Source organism: Oryzias latipes, chromosome 13, assembly GCF_002234675.1.
Source record: "Oryzias latipes chromosome 13, ASM223467v1".
Classification (NCBI taxonomy): Eukaryota; Metazoa; Chordata; class Actinopteri; order Beloniformes; family Adrianichthyidae; genus Oryzias; species Oryzias latipes.
The window spans coordinates 2,919,054-2,935,234 of record NC_019871.2 but is presented as its reverse complement, the minus strand read 5'-3'; positions in this window follow the sequence as shown (position 1 = coordinate 2,935,234).

Sequence of the window (16,181 nt, the reverse complement as noted above, 5' to 3'; positions counted from 1 at the left end):
TCAGCGTGAGCAGCAGTACCTCCTCGCGGGTTTCACGCAGGCACTTCAACTGCGAGCACACCTGAAAAACAAAAGCATGATGGGAAATGAGCTAAAGCCTGACAGGGAATCCACCGGCTCACTGGCTTCACCTTGTGGCGTAATTTAAAAGTGATTTTAATCGTCAGACTTTAATTGACAGACTTCACTCTTTACAGCTGGATTTAATTATTTTAGAGCAACAAGAACTTAAAGTAGAACAGCGACACAAAGGATTGGTAGTTGTTTTGTTTTTCCACAATAGAATAAAAGCAAAAATGATTCAATTTGTTTCAGAAAAAAACACACTTGGCAGCATCTGACTTCTGACCTCGACTTCAGCGAGTCCATCAACTCCACACATCACACAAAAACAACCCAAAGATCAATCAAAGTTCAGTAAAAATAGAGGACAAACCTGAAACACTGAAGTGATTTCTAAGTTTTTATTATGTCTGTAAACTTGAATCTTTGCTATCGAACATAAAAACGGCGTGGATTTTGCAGTAAAAGCAAATCTGCTGCTTGGAGTGGTGGATTTGGCTCAAGTTTCAGGTTTACTGTAGGATTATTACATAATATAGTGAACAATTATAATCATATAAAAAAAATTACATCAAGTATTACCACCCAAAAAACTGTTTTATAAGTAAAATTATTATAACAATTTATAAAACCGTTGCTTCAAAGACCCCAGACTATACAGTCTGATGCAGGATGTAGAGTTTTACAACAACCAAATATTCAAAGAGGATGAACAAACCGAGAAATAAATATTTAAATGTGAGGATGAACAATAAACTAAAAATGAATTATGAAGTTAAGATCATAAAAATGTTTAGTTTTTATTTTAGCTGCTCATTTCTGTTCTTAATAACAATTTTATTACATTTTTCTTTGAAACTAAGAACCAAAACTAAAGCAAAACCAAAATGAAGCAAATACAAAAAGTAATTTAGGACATTCTTCACTTAAAAATCACGTAAAGACGGTTTGTGGCCAGCATTATCCGAGAGTTTAATTATTTTGGAAGTGAAATTAGTATGCTAATAGGAGCGGAAGCGAGAGTTTTAGTCATAATTTTAAAGAAATACCTCAACATTTCCTACAGCTGTTACCATGAACAAAAGACGCTGACCCATCCGGCCGAGAAATTAAACTCTGCTTGCAGCCAAACCCGCGGAGAGAAACATCTGAAGGAGCAGAAACTTCCATTATAATGTGATGATAAAATACCTAAACAAATCCTTTAAAGGTAAATTATACCATAACTTTAACAGAAAAGTGAAATGTAAATTTACTGAGACACCGGTCACATCAGGTGCTCAACTAGAAATTCATAAAATGGCCATTAATTAAAGAAATGCAGTTCAAAATTATAAACAATAACGACCCATCAGTGGCGGTTCTACACTAACTTACTCCCTGGGCGAGTAACCCCACAGGCGCCGCCCCCCCCCCCCCCCCCCGCACACATACAAAATTTGACAGCATCCTGTTGTGTTCCCTATCTTCTATTTAGCCATTTTACACAAAAAAATGCATGAATTTTCTAGACTCGTATTACAGGGGGGTCAAACTCAGTCACACAGGGGCCTAAGTTATAAACATGCTTAAGGTTTTGGGCCGAAGAAGATAAAGATTTACTGAACACACTAAAGCTAAACCTTTAAAACTTTTAAACTGAACTTTTTGAACATAAATATGAATAAAAACAGGAACACAAGTTAAACCTTAAATAACTTGTAATATTTTGCTCTCCATAGAAATATATTCTGTCAAAATTATACAAATATGAACATGCTGCAGAACAAAACAAAGAAAGCCTGGAAATATTAGTAAGAAATAACAAATCAAATATTTACGGTTTTTTTTGCTCTTTTATAATTTTTTAGAGAATTTTTTTTTAGAGCTGGACTCCTGCTTCATTTTTAGCAATAATTTCTTAATGTGTGACGTCCTGTGTGTCTTTGTGAAACATATCAGAGGGATTAGATCTAAAATAAAACTTATTGTGATTAATATGTTTAGGTCTTATAAAACATTAAAGACTAAATCTTAGAATTCATCAGTGGGATTACTCCAAAAATATTTGGCATTTCCCTAAATTTGTGCAACACCAACAGTAGAAATCCTCCAAAAAACCTCAATCCATAAAAAATGGTCTGCGCCCACCACCCCTGTTACGGTTTCTGTTTCTTTGCCCTTGTGGTTTGTTTCCTTTGTGTTCTGGCATGTTTTGAGTTTAACTTCCTGTTTTATTTTGTAGGGTTTCCTGTTTCGTTTTTGTTGTGAGTTTTACTTTGGTTCCCCATCCTTCCTGATTGTGTTCACCTGTGTCTCGGTTGTCTGTATGTATTTAAGTCTTGTCATTCCCTTCTTTTTTTTTTTTTTTTTTTTTTTTTTTTTTTTTTTTTTTAACTTGTCCTGTCCAACAGCTAGGCAGACAGATGAGAGCTGAGGGCCTCTTGGGTTGGACATATTTTACTTTAACAAGAGGGGTTATTAATCTTCAGACAAACCAAAGGTATGTCTGAATAAACCCCTTTTGTAATTGAGGCCAAACTTTATTAATTTCAAACATGTCTGAAAATCTTTGGTGTTGGACCGGACGGAAAAGGAAAGAGGGGAAGAAGAGAGAGGGACGTTAGAGAGAGGGGGGGTAGGGGGTGATAATAGGAGGGGAAGGGGGATAAGACCATGAAGCAGCATAAAGCAACAAGTTTACTGGTTGTTAATCACCATGGTAAGGTTCAAATGTAAAAAAAAAACAAAAAAAAAGGGCGGAGCCTGTCCACACACTCACTCAAATGTTATAAACACACCTGTTAGTTGCAAAAATGTCCACCTGTCGACATGTACACAAAACAGATAGTGTTCACACGCATACTTATGCCTTAAAACCAACTAGTGTGAAATATTTCAGTCATTCAGTCTGTTGAGCTAACACCAGTGCTCAGGTGAGTGTTTATGTTCTTCTAAAATGGATGGTGGAACGTGAAAAGAAGGAGGGAGAGTGCCCAGCCATCCCCACCCCAAGACCCCCACCGCACCAGCAGCGGCAGCCGGAATCCCCCCAACGCCACACGGGAACCGGCAGGGAACAACCGCCGCCCGGGCGACCAAGCCCGCCACCCAGGCCAGGGCCAGCAGGGCCGCCGCAAGGCCCCCAGAGCCAGAGAGCAGGGAGGCACGGAGGGAAAGAGGGCGCCGCCCCAGCCCAACCAGGAGAGCAGCCCCCCCGCCGCGCCGGGAGAACCCAACGCAGGGCCCCACCGGAGAAGGACGCCCACAGCCCCAGACGAGCACCCCACCACCACCCAGGAGTTCCGGGCATCCCCCCGGCCCCAACCCCAGGTACGAGCCAGGACCCCCCAAGGGAGACCCACTCCGCACTCCAGGCAGCCATCCGCCCGGCCCACGGTTGGTCCAGGGAGGAGCGAGGCAGGGGCCCGCCGCCCCCGCCCAGAAGGGGGGAACCCCGGGGAAAAAAGAGGGCCCACAAGGGGTGTTGTAAATATGGCCCGACCAGGCTCGGCCACAGTTGGAAATTTGGCGGGGCCCAGCACTCAGGAGCAAGGACCAGAACCCACCCCCCAGGGACACGAACACCCCCGGCTCAGATGTAATGTGAACCCCCCCACCGCGCGGAGAGAGCACCGCCGGGCCCAGGAAGCCAGCACCCCGGGGACACAGCCGCCGTTGCAAAGGGGCCCGTACCCCCCACCAGGGAAGAGGCAGGGGACAGATGGACCCAGGTCCCACCTTCCTTGCAAAATGTGTGTGCGTGTATGTGTGTTTGAGAGAGTGTGTGTGTGCATGTGTGTGTGTTTATGTTGGGATGTATATATTGAGGGGGGAGGGGGGTGTGTACTAAGGGGGGTGCGGTTAAAATTGGCGGGTAGGGCACTAAGGGGACGTCTCCTGATTACTCACAGTGACGTCCCCTCACCCTCCCCACCAAGGGGCCCTAAATGTCTAAGGTGCGGTTAAAATTGGCGGGTAGGGTGCTAGGAGGACATCCGCTGCTTGCTGGCAGTGATGTCCAAGCACCCCCCCTACCAAGGGCCCTACATGTCTAAGGTGCAAATAAAACCGAAAGAGGGGGGGCCCACTCCATACGGCAACCACAGGAGGGGGGCCACTGCCTAGTAAACCCCCCCCCCCCCCCCCAAGGCTCATCGCAGGCTAAGCCCCCCACCCCCTCACCCTATTATGAGGTTATATGAGGAAGGGGGTAAGTTGGGGACAGATGATAGACTGTCCCCCGGTGGTCAAACAGCCGTCCCCCGCCCCCCCCAGCAAGGGGGCCAGGCCCACCCAGCCCCGGGGCCCCACCCCCGGAGGCGCAGACACCCCAGGCCCAGCACCACCACCCCCACACAGAGAGAGGGGAGCCAGAAAGCGCCGGCCCCCCCCGGAGCAAGCCCAGGCCCCCACCCCCAAACGCCGGCCCTAGAAGAGCTCTGGTCAGGCCTCGACGGGACCGAGGCAGCCAACCGGCCGGGGAAACCGCCGATGGCCTCAGCGGAGACCCCGACCCGTCAACCCCCCCTGCCCCGTACCAATAGTGCCCCCCCCCCTCCCCCAGAATGCCCCCCCACAGGACAGGGCCGACAAGACCCCCACCCCACCCCCAGACCCCGCAGCCGAAGCGGATGACACCCAGAGCGACCGGGGGCCCCAAGAGGGTTGTCCCGTCCCGCCCCAGAGCCAGGGAAGGGCCGATCCCAGCCCCAGGTGTAGACGGGAAGCCCATCCAGCGCCGCTGGGCCCCCCCCGCCGAGCAGCGCCCCCCGCCAACCCCCCCCAGCACAGGCAAAGGGACCACCCCCCAAGCCAAGCCAGACCACCACCCCACCCCCCCACCACGCACCCCCACACCCAAGCCCAGAGGACCACGCAGCGCCCCAGGCCCCACCCAGGCACCGGACCCGACCCCCCGACCAACGGAGCTCCCACCACCCCCGGCCAGGCACCGGAGGCCCCGACCCCCACCCCGGCCCACGGCAGAAGGGCAAGGAGCAGCGACGACCAGCCCCCCCCACCCCCTAAGTCACGGAGTTAGCTATGGGAGACCAGAGAGACCGAATTCTTTCAAAGTTACTTGAACTTTGGGCTGACATTTTTTCCAAGCTGATATGATCAAGCAGCAGATTTCTGTGTTGACTTATATTTATATTTTTTTTGCTTTTCCAATTTATTAAAATAGTTTTTTTAGCAATGCAAAGAGTTATGAAAATGATAGAGCCTAATCCTCCTTCTACATCGATGGCACTCATGTCACCAAGCACACAAAGTGACGGTGAAGCTGTGATTGAAACCTTAAGCCAGACTGATAGATCGGCACATACCTGCTGCCAGAGAGCCTGGACAGGCGTGCAGAACCATAGTGCATGCATGTAATTGTCGGGTAGATTACTGTCACAGTGCTGACAAATGTCTGAGTTACTGAGACCCATCTTGAACATCCTCTGTCCAGTGTAGTAAATTCTGTGAAGAGTTTTGAAATGGATTAGCTGCAGATTTGGATTTTTTGTCATTTTAAAGGTGTTTAGACAAAGTTCTGACCAAAAACTTTCATCTGTGCTGATGCTCAAATCCGCATCCCATTTTGTTGTCGGAAGTGAAATATTGTTATCTAAATTACATAAAAGTTTGTATATTTTGGAGAGAGTTTTATTCATTGAGAAATTGATCAGAGTGGTAACTACATCTGGTAGCTTTAAATCGTTGTCTCTGTATTTAAACTTTTTAGTAATAATTGATTTAAGATGCTGATATTCCAGGAAGTTATATATTCCATGTTTGTCTTGAAGTTCCTGGGGAGTTATGAATCTTCTATCAATAATTACGTGCTCTAGTTGTTTTATGCCCCCTGCTTGCCAAGCTGGGAAGTGGATAATTTTTTTGTTTATGAGGATGTCTGGGTTGTTCCAGATGGGTGTCATTTTGCACGGTTGAATTGATGATTTTGATATTTTGAGAAATTCCCACCAGGCTGTTAAAGTGGCATTTATATTAATACTTTTGAAACAATCCTGTTTTTTAACTATTTGACTAATAAATGGAAGATCTGACAGGTTGATCTTTCCACATAACGCCTGTTCCAAGTCTAACCATGAGTTGGTTTCTGGATTATTTTTTAACCATTTTAAGATGTATTGTAATCTATTTGCAAGAAAGTAATTGTGGAAGTTAGGTTATTCTAATCCTCCACAGCTTTTTGCAGATTTTAAAGTTTTTAGACTAATTCTTGCAGGTTTATTGTTCCATAGAAAGCTTGATATGGATGAGTCTAATGTTTTGAACCATTTTAATGGCGGTTGTGTGGGAATCATTGAGAAGAGATAATTAACTTTGGGTAAGATTTTCATTTTAACCGTGGCTACCTTGCCCATAAGGGACAAAGGCAGGTTGGTCCAGCGTGTTAGATCGTCCTGTATGTTTTTCAGTAATGGGGTGTAGTTTAGCTGCACCAGTTCTGATATTTTGGGGGAAAAATAAATACCTAGATATTTTATATTGCCTGATTTAACTGGTATTGTGAGTCCTTGCTCCGCATTACTGTTCAGTGGTAATAAAACAGATTTATTCCAATTAATGGAATAGTCTGATATAGAAGAGAATTCATTAATGATTGTTGCCGTTTCATTTACAGAATGTATATTACTTAATAACAGTAATATGTCATCTGCATAGAGACTAATTTTATGATGGCTGTGTTTGGTTTTAATTCCTTTAATACTCTCATTCTGTCTTATTGCTGCAGCTAGAGGCTCGATAAATATTGCAAAAAGAGAGGGGGAGAGTGGGCAACCCTGTCTAGTTCCTCTTCCAAGAAAAAACCTGTTGGAAGTCTGTTTATTAGTTCTAACTGATGCATTGGGGTTGTGATATAATATTTTGATCCAATTGATGAATGATTCTCCAAACCCAAACTTATGGAGGGCAGCAATGAGGAACTTCCAATTTACTCTATCAAAGGCTTTTTCAGCATCCATTGATAGTATAGTCATTTCCTGGTTTTTGATGGTGGCAAAGTCTATTATGTTAACGAGTCTGCGGACATTGTCATCCGAGTGTCTGCCTTTGATGAATCCAGTTTGATCAAAGTGAATTATGTGAGGAGTTACTTTTTCTATTCTCTGTGCTAGTGCTTTGCAGATAATTTTTACATCTGCATTAATTAAAGAAATGGGGCGATAGCTTGAAGGACTCGTGGGGTCTTTGTCTGGTTTTAGAAGAAGAATTATGTTGGCACAGTTCATGTTAGGTGGTAGAGATTGGCTTTCATTGATAAATTTTACCGTTTTATAAAACGTTGGTGCCTAGACAGCGATTTGTGTTACGTGAAGAAGAAAACAAATTTTTATTTTAGTTGGGTCAATTGTCTATAAAGTTGGACTCTGCAATGATGAGCTTATGAATAACGTAGTGTAACACACTTAGGAATTGCTTTTAAAAAAATGTTAGACTCCGTTTTAGGTATTTTGATGCTTTATTTGTGGGCGAGTTCTTCATGTGACATCAAAGATCCATTTGATTCAAACAGTTGATGAACCAGAAGGATGTTTTGATTAAACCAAGATGGATAAAATAAAGATTTATGTCAAAACGTACACACTATATGTCTTTGTTCTTCCATATGTAGTGGTGACGTGTGGTGAGGTTGATGGCTGGTGAGGCACTGACTCCTGTGGAGTCAGATTTACAGTGAAAGAACTGAATTTCACCTGTCATCCAACAGCAGCTAACCGCTTATAAAATACACACAAGAACATATTTGTCCTCCAGAGAATGTTTCTTTTATAGACATGGATAGAACATTCGTCTTGTGTATAAATTATTCATATGTACTGTAAACAAATTAAAGTATACAGATGTGTTCAGCACACATTTGACCCTCAGTAACTATTTCTGGTATTTTTCCAACTTCAAATTCTGGAGCTTTAATCAGTGTCATCAAATGTTGTCCGTGAAAATGATCATAAAAATAAAGTAAACGATTTTACTTTTTTTCCACTCACTCCCATGTTATTTTTAAAAAACAAACATTGAAAACATGTTTGTTCTTACTTTTTGAGTCCATGAGTCAATCCTTCTCCACAAAAGCTCTATGGTCTGTTGGAAAGTCTTCCTTATTTTCCTTTATTTTAAGAGTTTCTCCTCTCGATGGAGATAGACGACCTTACTCTGTTTCTATGGCACCAGTGTGGCTAAAATGCAGCTGTCAACTCACGTCTGCCCCCTGCTGGTGAGGCATGCCTCACCTAAAGCCTTTTCTGCGGGCCTACAGCAGCGTTTTCAGCGCACGTCTCTGTTAACATTGAGTCCTGCCGTCAGACATGAGGCACAGCGCTTCAGAGCCTCACCCGGAGTTTCCGCTCCGTCTGTGATCGCGCAACACTCAAATTCAGCGATTTTAACCTCAGAAACTGTGGGAAACATGTTGAGTTGACTGAAAATGTATATTTAACACAGATCAGTGGAAAATAATATTCAATGAATTTACCTTTTTCTATTTTATCACAATTATGACAGGAGGAAACAAACACAAAATACACTTATATTAAATTTTAAAGCTGAACAAAATGACACGTTTTAATTGCTTTTTAGTTTGTACTGAGGGAAATGGAGTGTAAGTCAAATATAATTTGGGCTAATAAATCAACAAAATTGGGAGCTTTATTGCTAATTTACTTTTGTGAATCGGGGATCCACCGGAAATTTTTACAGTTACAGTTATTATTTTTGGGATCATTTTCATTTCTGTTCTTCTGTTTTGGTAAAAGTTAAAAAAAAAAAACAGACGTTTTATAAAAACACCTTAGCATTTATGTGTGTTCTATTTTAATAAGGTTTATGTTAGCAATTTCTTTCAACTATTTTAAATATTGTGTTCAATTAAAAAAAGTCAGAAAGGCAGCAACCAAGTATGTAGTTTTAAAGAACTATCACCACTATTATTATTATTATTATTATTTGTATTAGTATCATTATTATTATTATAATTACTGTTGAAAAAGTAAACAGTCAGTTCACAAAACCAGACCTTCCTTTTTTCTTTTTTTTACTTAACATTTGAAGAATATAAGTGGAAACAATAGAGCCTTCCGTTCTGTTGGATCATATTTGCCACATTAGTGCGGCACCATCTGTACTTCAAAGGGATTGGCCGTCAGAGCGGCCGGTCACGTGCTCGCAACACCTGCGGCTGAGGCCTTAACCCTTGTGCTATCTTAGATGACCCCACCCTTACATTGACGTGTTATTCATACTATGACAAAGGTGGATAAAGGTGGAAAGATTTCATGTAATCTATGGACACCAGTGAATATCACAAATCATTGAAGAAAAAAGGTTCAGAGCACTGTCTAGTGGGTCTAGATGACCCAACTCCCAATGGTAAAGTGCCTAGGATAGCACAAGGGTTAACACGCTAATCAGAGCCAGGTGTTCTTGATTGGCTGTGGTCTGCAGGATGCGGCAGAGGCGGAGCTACAGGTGAGTCATTCTACCCTGTGTCTTTGTAAACATTTCGCTTTTAAACCTGAAATTTTTGAGTCAAATGTGATGTTTTGTGGAGCTGTTCTTATGGTGTCAGTTCAGCGCCTAAAGAAAAAAGAAAAAAAAGAGGCACACACATTATTAAAAACATTACTGTTTTTGTTTTTTCGGTCTTATATGTGTGTTTGATATTAACAATTGTTTATTGTGCAAGTGACTGTGAATTTCTGTAAATTGAAAAATTTACAATAAAGTTTATTGGAAAAAAAAATTCAGCGCCTTAAGAATTGGGCATCAAATCCGTAAAACCGTGCATCAAAACCCAATATCTGCTAATCAAAATGCATAAATTAGTGGTTCCTTCTTGGAGAACTTTTAGGAGGTTTAGTTGCTGAAAGACCTGAGCTTCTCTGTGGACGCAAATATTTTTTTGTTAATATTTTCAATTCAGTTTTTAAAACCGCTACTTAATTTCATTATTAAACCTAACGTTTTTAAAACTTTATACATCATATATTATTAAATATATTCCAGTATGTTTTCTTTCTTTCTTTCTTTTGGACTTGGACCACTGCAGCTGCTTCCTACTTTTCTTTTCTGTTGGATTATGGATTTGTTGTAAAATTGTTCAGAATGAAACAACTAAGCAGAACCTCCTTGTGGCTGTACGATGCTTTTTCCCACCCAGAATTCCTTGCTGGAAACACATTCCTGTGGCATAGATCCAAAATTAACAGTTTTCATTTCAAAAGGAAACGTCCATTAGAAGATCCTTCTTAATGTTTTATGAATATCAGTCCAGTGTGGTTTGATGAGAGGGAGAGTCCCACATGATGTGAACATGTTGTTCTCTCTGGTTTCCACATTTTCTCCAACATGACGGAGAATTTCCATCATAATGAGTCTTTTATAGACGGTGTGAGAAAGAATATGATCAAAGTTTTCCACCCAAATTCTCTCCATCTTTGTGAATTGGCACATTTCCGTTGATGTTTCCATGGCGATGTCCCTTCATCCTGCATTATATTCACTCCGCCCTCTTTCTCCCATCATGTCTTCACGTATTCAGTTGAGTGGGGATTCTTTTTTTTTTAATGTGCATACAGAGCAGAAATGTTTTCCAACGACATCTCCTTGTGCTTTTGTAAGCACATCAGCCAGATCTCCTTTAGTTTCAAGCTTTACTCCAATCTTTGCGTCTATACAATGCCTTATTTGCAGGTATCGATAGAAGTCCTGCTTTTCAAAACTGTATTTTGGTTTCAACGTTTCAAAACTAGTAACATTGCCATTTTTAATCAAACTCTTCCAATCATTGTTAACCCCAATTCTTTAACTCCTTCACCCATGGATTACCAACATTGTCGATATATTTTTGGATATTTGAGTGCACAGAGTGACTGCTTATCCAGGAACAGCGAGTGAATTCTCCTCAATGTCTTTCATAGTTTACACCACACCAGTTTGTCACCATCTTCATTTGAGCTGCCTGAAAATAGTTCTTTAAAGAAGGCACACTTGTCAAGTTTGAGCTCAAAGACCTCCTGCTTTAACGGATCAAGCACCTCTCCTAGCCTCTACAGGTGCTGGTTGATCGTGGAAAAGAAAACTACAGAGTTGTCTACAAACTACTACACTGTAGGTCCAAAGACAGCAAATACTAAACCAACAGATGTCAGAACTTGTTGGTTCAATGAGCCATAAGACATCTGAACAAACAGTAAATGGTCCAGAGCAAGTGACTCTGGTTGTTGTTTTTGTGGCTGTTGTCTCATTGTGGGTGTTGTTACTTTTCTGGGGGTTTATTCTGTTGTGTTCTTTATGTTGCAGATGTGGGCTCCTCAGTCCAAGACAAATTTCCCTTAATAATAAAAGTATTTATTGATTGATTGTCTGTCTTTCTTGACATGACCCTGTGCCTTTAACAGGACTTGGGACGGGCACATGAGAGCACTGTGGGGTGCCCTCATGTGGTTGCAGGACTTTATTTTATTTGTATTATTTGTTTGTTTTTATCACAACAGCAAAGGCTGATGTTTTTCTCAGCATGACCCTCTGCATTTCTCCGGACTTGGGACGGGCACATGAGAGCACCATTGTGCCCCCATGTGGTTGCATTCCTTTATTTTTGAACTGCTGTTTTCTTTTACTCAACATTATCCCTCTATTATCGATTATCTTTCTAAACCTTCACTAAAGTTTTTTTTAATTGGGAAAACCGGAGCACCCGGTGAAAACCCACACATGCTCAGACCAAACAAACTCTACAATTTGATGTTTTTATATTCATCTTATGTGTTTCATTTTAGCATCTTGTGATTTTTTGAGATTCCCCAATACTGTTTCCTCACAGCAGAGCCAAGCCTTTCAGTTTCTTTTAGAAGTTACTTTTAAAGTTGGGTTGGGTTGATATTGAGTATTGTGGGTTTTTTCTTTTTTGTTTGTGATGTTCTAAATGTTAAAGCACTAAGAGTTGAACAACGGATGAGAAGCTTTATTTTTAAATAAATAAAGTTTCATTTGATTTGATGTGGACACGGACACACGATAAAAACCAGGAATTCCCTTTATTTCCTTAACAGCAATGTTTAAGCTAAATGTTTCCCCACTGAAATACCCCTGGTATCTATTTGAACCTTAACTAGTATTTTGTTTTACTAGTTTAAAAGTTTTTGTTTCCTATTATCTAACCCTGGTTATCCATTAACATAAAACCCAGTTTTCTAGAGAAGCCTAACCCTACAGACTATTTTTCTGTAGTTTTAAGCTTTTTTTTTGTTCCTACAAACTAACCCCTGTTTTCTCTAATCCCCCACCTCTCCTGGTTTTTTGCTGCAGTTTTTAAACTGTTTTTCCTACTAATTTTTTTAACTAACTTATTTGACACCTAAAACCTAACCCTTCCTGCAACTGAAGAAGTTCAAGAACCTTCTAAAAAGGCCCGGCTTCTGGGGTTTCTGCAGGTGCTTTTTGAAGCTGGAAGCAATGATGTCATTGACCGTGTCACAATCTGAGTCAATGAAAATCATCACAAATTCCGGCTTTGCCCACTTTTTGATCAGGTCTTTGTACACAAGCAGGTGCAGCTTTTTCAGAATCTTGACCTGATCCATCTGAATCTTTTCCCCCTTGAATTCATTCCAAACTCTTTCCACCAGCTTTGTGACATGGAGAAAGAATCTATCGGAATGACCGGCAAAGCCCGACTCTGAGACGACATGTGACAGCAGCTTTGAAAGTGAGTCTGCCAACGCTGCTCTCAGATATTCTTGGAAGTCGTCCAGAACCTCGGCATCCTCAGGTTGGGCCTCTGCATCTGCCAGTGGCTCCTCTTCTATCTTCAGTTCCTCCACTACTTCTTCTGGAGCCTCTGTTTTGGCAGGAGGTTTCTTTGCTTTTTTGGGGCAAACTTTAACGCGTTTGGGCAGAAATCTCATGTTGGGAATGCAGGATTCTGTGTCTGAACCGTCTGACCGTTCAGGTGCATCATCCGTTTGGATCTCTGCAGGGCGGCTCTTTCTCTGTTTGACGCCTTTCTTTAGCGATTGAGCACAGACCTTCAGAAGCGCCGCACACGTCTTGACCTTAAACTTGCCGGATTTGATGTGGTGAAGGAATGTTTTTGTCCTTTCATCACTTGGTCCCAGAGTCAAAGCTCTGCGTTGAGCCATGATTACTGTGAGTACAGCCTTCACATTGGTGAAGAGGGACTTCAGCACATTGTTCTCAACATACAGCTTTGCTCTTTTGGCTCGTTCTTTGATGTGCTTCACACATGCTTGGCGTGCTGCATCCACTGCTTTTACAGATCGCGTCCTCAGTCTGTTTGCAATGGCTTTTACATTTGAAGGACTTGACAGCTTTATTTTGGACTTGTCTTTCTTTGCTTCTGGGTCTCGGTACGCAGCAAAGGACTTTAGTTTATCCATCAATGCTGTCAGCTTTCTGGTGCACGCCTCCAGTTTTGCAGCAGCAGCAGGTCTTGTGTTTGCATCTCCAAGAAGAGCGAATGCGTCCTCAAGGAGTGCTGCTGCGGTTCTCAATCGATTTTGTGTGTCTGCAGCCACAATTTTGACTTTTTTGGTGCTGTTTCTCAGGCTCTGGACGTACACTCTGATGTTGTCGGCGTACGTCTGTAACCTTTGAGACACTAATCTGATGCTTTTAGCGGTTGCCTTTAGTCCATCTTTTGGGGCCAAACTGAGTTGTGTTTCTGTGGCGCTCGTCTTTTTGTCCCGTGTCCTCATTCTTTTGACGCCAGATTTGAGTTTTGCAGCACATAATTTTTGTAGAATGAGTCTGCGGGATTCCAGCTTTTTGATTGGCTGCTTTGCTTCCTGCAGTTGAGTCTCTGTGTTCTCCACTTGTGTTTGAACATCTTCTCCTGCAGTCTGAGCTTTTCCACTTCTTCTCCTCAGCAATTTGGCACCAGCAGCTTTCATTTTGGAAGCACTTCTTTTTCCAGGTTGCATGCGGGGACAGCAGGACCACGGGACTTTAGTGTGGGACGTCCCTTCTTCGGCTTTGTCTTCTTCCGGGGCCTCTGGGCTAAGAGGCGTTTCTGCTGTTTTGCTCCTTCGTTTTAGACTGGACATCCTCTCTTTCGCTTTCTTTGACAAGGAATTGATTTTACATTTTCCAAGTCTGGGAAGTCGTCCTTTTGTGTCGAACAGTTTGAGTCTGTGATAAAGCTTTTCAATGTTTTGCCTCACAGCCCAGTTGTACGACCTGCGGGTACCAGCCTTGGAGGGAGTCCTACCAGCGCACCTCTTTCCTTTTGTTGGGTGGCTTGTAGGATCCTCCTCATCACTCAAGTCTCCTGAGGAAACTTCTTCAGTGATGCTCTTCATGGCTTCATCCACGACCTCTGGACTTAGCTCATCTCTGAGCTCGTACAGTTTCTGTTCTGTCTGTTGGTCAGGACATCCGCAGATGATCTGGTAAACTTCCTCTGGTCTTAGTCGCCTGAGGATGTAGATCCCCTCTTGTTGAAGGAAATCTGTCACTAAAATGTTTCCCAGAAAACTTTTCCCTTCCATTTCCCTTGTCTTCGATCACTTTAGAAACCTGAAAACGTTTTACACTGAAATTTGGGGTCTACTTGTAGACTTTGGTTGACGACTTAATAAGTTGTCATATGACGTCATCACATTCTTCTGCCTTAAAAATCTGTAACACTGACAAATTAATTTGTCTTATGATGTCATCACGTCTTAAAAATCTGTCATTATGACAAATTAGTATGTCAAATGACATCATGTTCTTCTGCCATGTGAGGATGATGTCATCTGTCATCATCACATTACCGGCCAACTGTGGTGATGTCAGCACCTTCATCATTTGTTGTTGTTTTGTTTTGTTTTTTTCATTCAGCTCTTTATTTTGAAATTCTATAAGTCAGACAACAATTTTTATAAAAAATATTATCAGCAAACAGACACCTTAAGCAAGGTGATCATGTCTGTGTGCACCCTCACACGCACATGTATGTCTTCCTGAAACATACATGTGAACGGAGGATGGTTTGCCGTTTTCAGGCTCATTTTCTCGAGAGAGAAAAAAACAGTTTCCTCAGACAAAGATTTCTTGGCTAATGATTTAAATTATTTCATATTATTTTTAATTGCAAATGCCGTTAATGATCTATAACAACGATTTCCAGTATAAATATTGTTCTGATCGACAAACTGAGTATTGATGTCAGAGTGCGCCGCCCGTCCGTATAGATGATCTCTGCAAGTACGTGTGTGGCCATGTTGTTCCCTGTTAAAATAATGAGCAGTGTTTTTTTTTTAAAGTTATTTTTTACCATTTTATACGTATTTGTGAAGATAACTGTTGTTTTTGGGGGAGTTTCATCATCATTAAAGGCTCGCTGGGGAGTTAGTTAAGTTTTTCGGCTATCCCTTGTGCTATCTTGTCACCTTTCCATTGACCTGTTATTCATACCATGACAAAGGTGGAAAGATTTCATGTAATCCATGGACACCAGTGAAGATCACAAATCATTGAAGTAAAAAGGTTCAGAGCACTGTCTAGTGGGTTTAGATCAGTGTTTTCAACTAGTGTGCTGTGGGAAATAAATTTCCCTCATTAACTGATTTAACAACATTTTCCATCTCCAGGATATCAGCTCTTTGTTCATCCAAACAGGCCCTGATAAAACACTGAGAAATTAGGAATGTGAAAGATCGTAAATACTTTTTTCTTTGTCTTTATTTGATTCTATTAAAGACATTTTGATTAGAACGACGGTACCGCGATTTAGCTTCAACTAAAGCCGTTTTCTGAAAAGTCCCGCCCCTTTAACTGTTTCTGCCAATCATTCTTGGAATCTTAATCACGTCATCAGTCTGACCAAACAGAAGTGGTTAAAGTCTTCACTTCCTTTTTCTGAATTCTGATGATAATGTCATGATTCTTCAGGCTAAGCGAACCCAGATGCTGGAACCCAGAGTAAAGACAGGTCAGTGGCAGGTGAGTAATGGTTTATTGATTCTCCGTGAAAGGCTGACGTTAAGTCCCGACGAGGTCCGAATGTGAAGATGGCTTGTGGCGTGGCTGGAGGTGCTAACGCGGTCGGTGTAATGCGAGGAGTCTTCCGGCTCACTGGAACGGCTTAGCAGATGATCCACGCTGGTGTCACTCGTAAA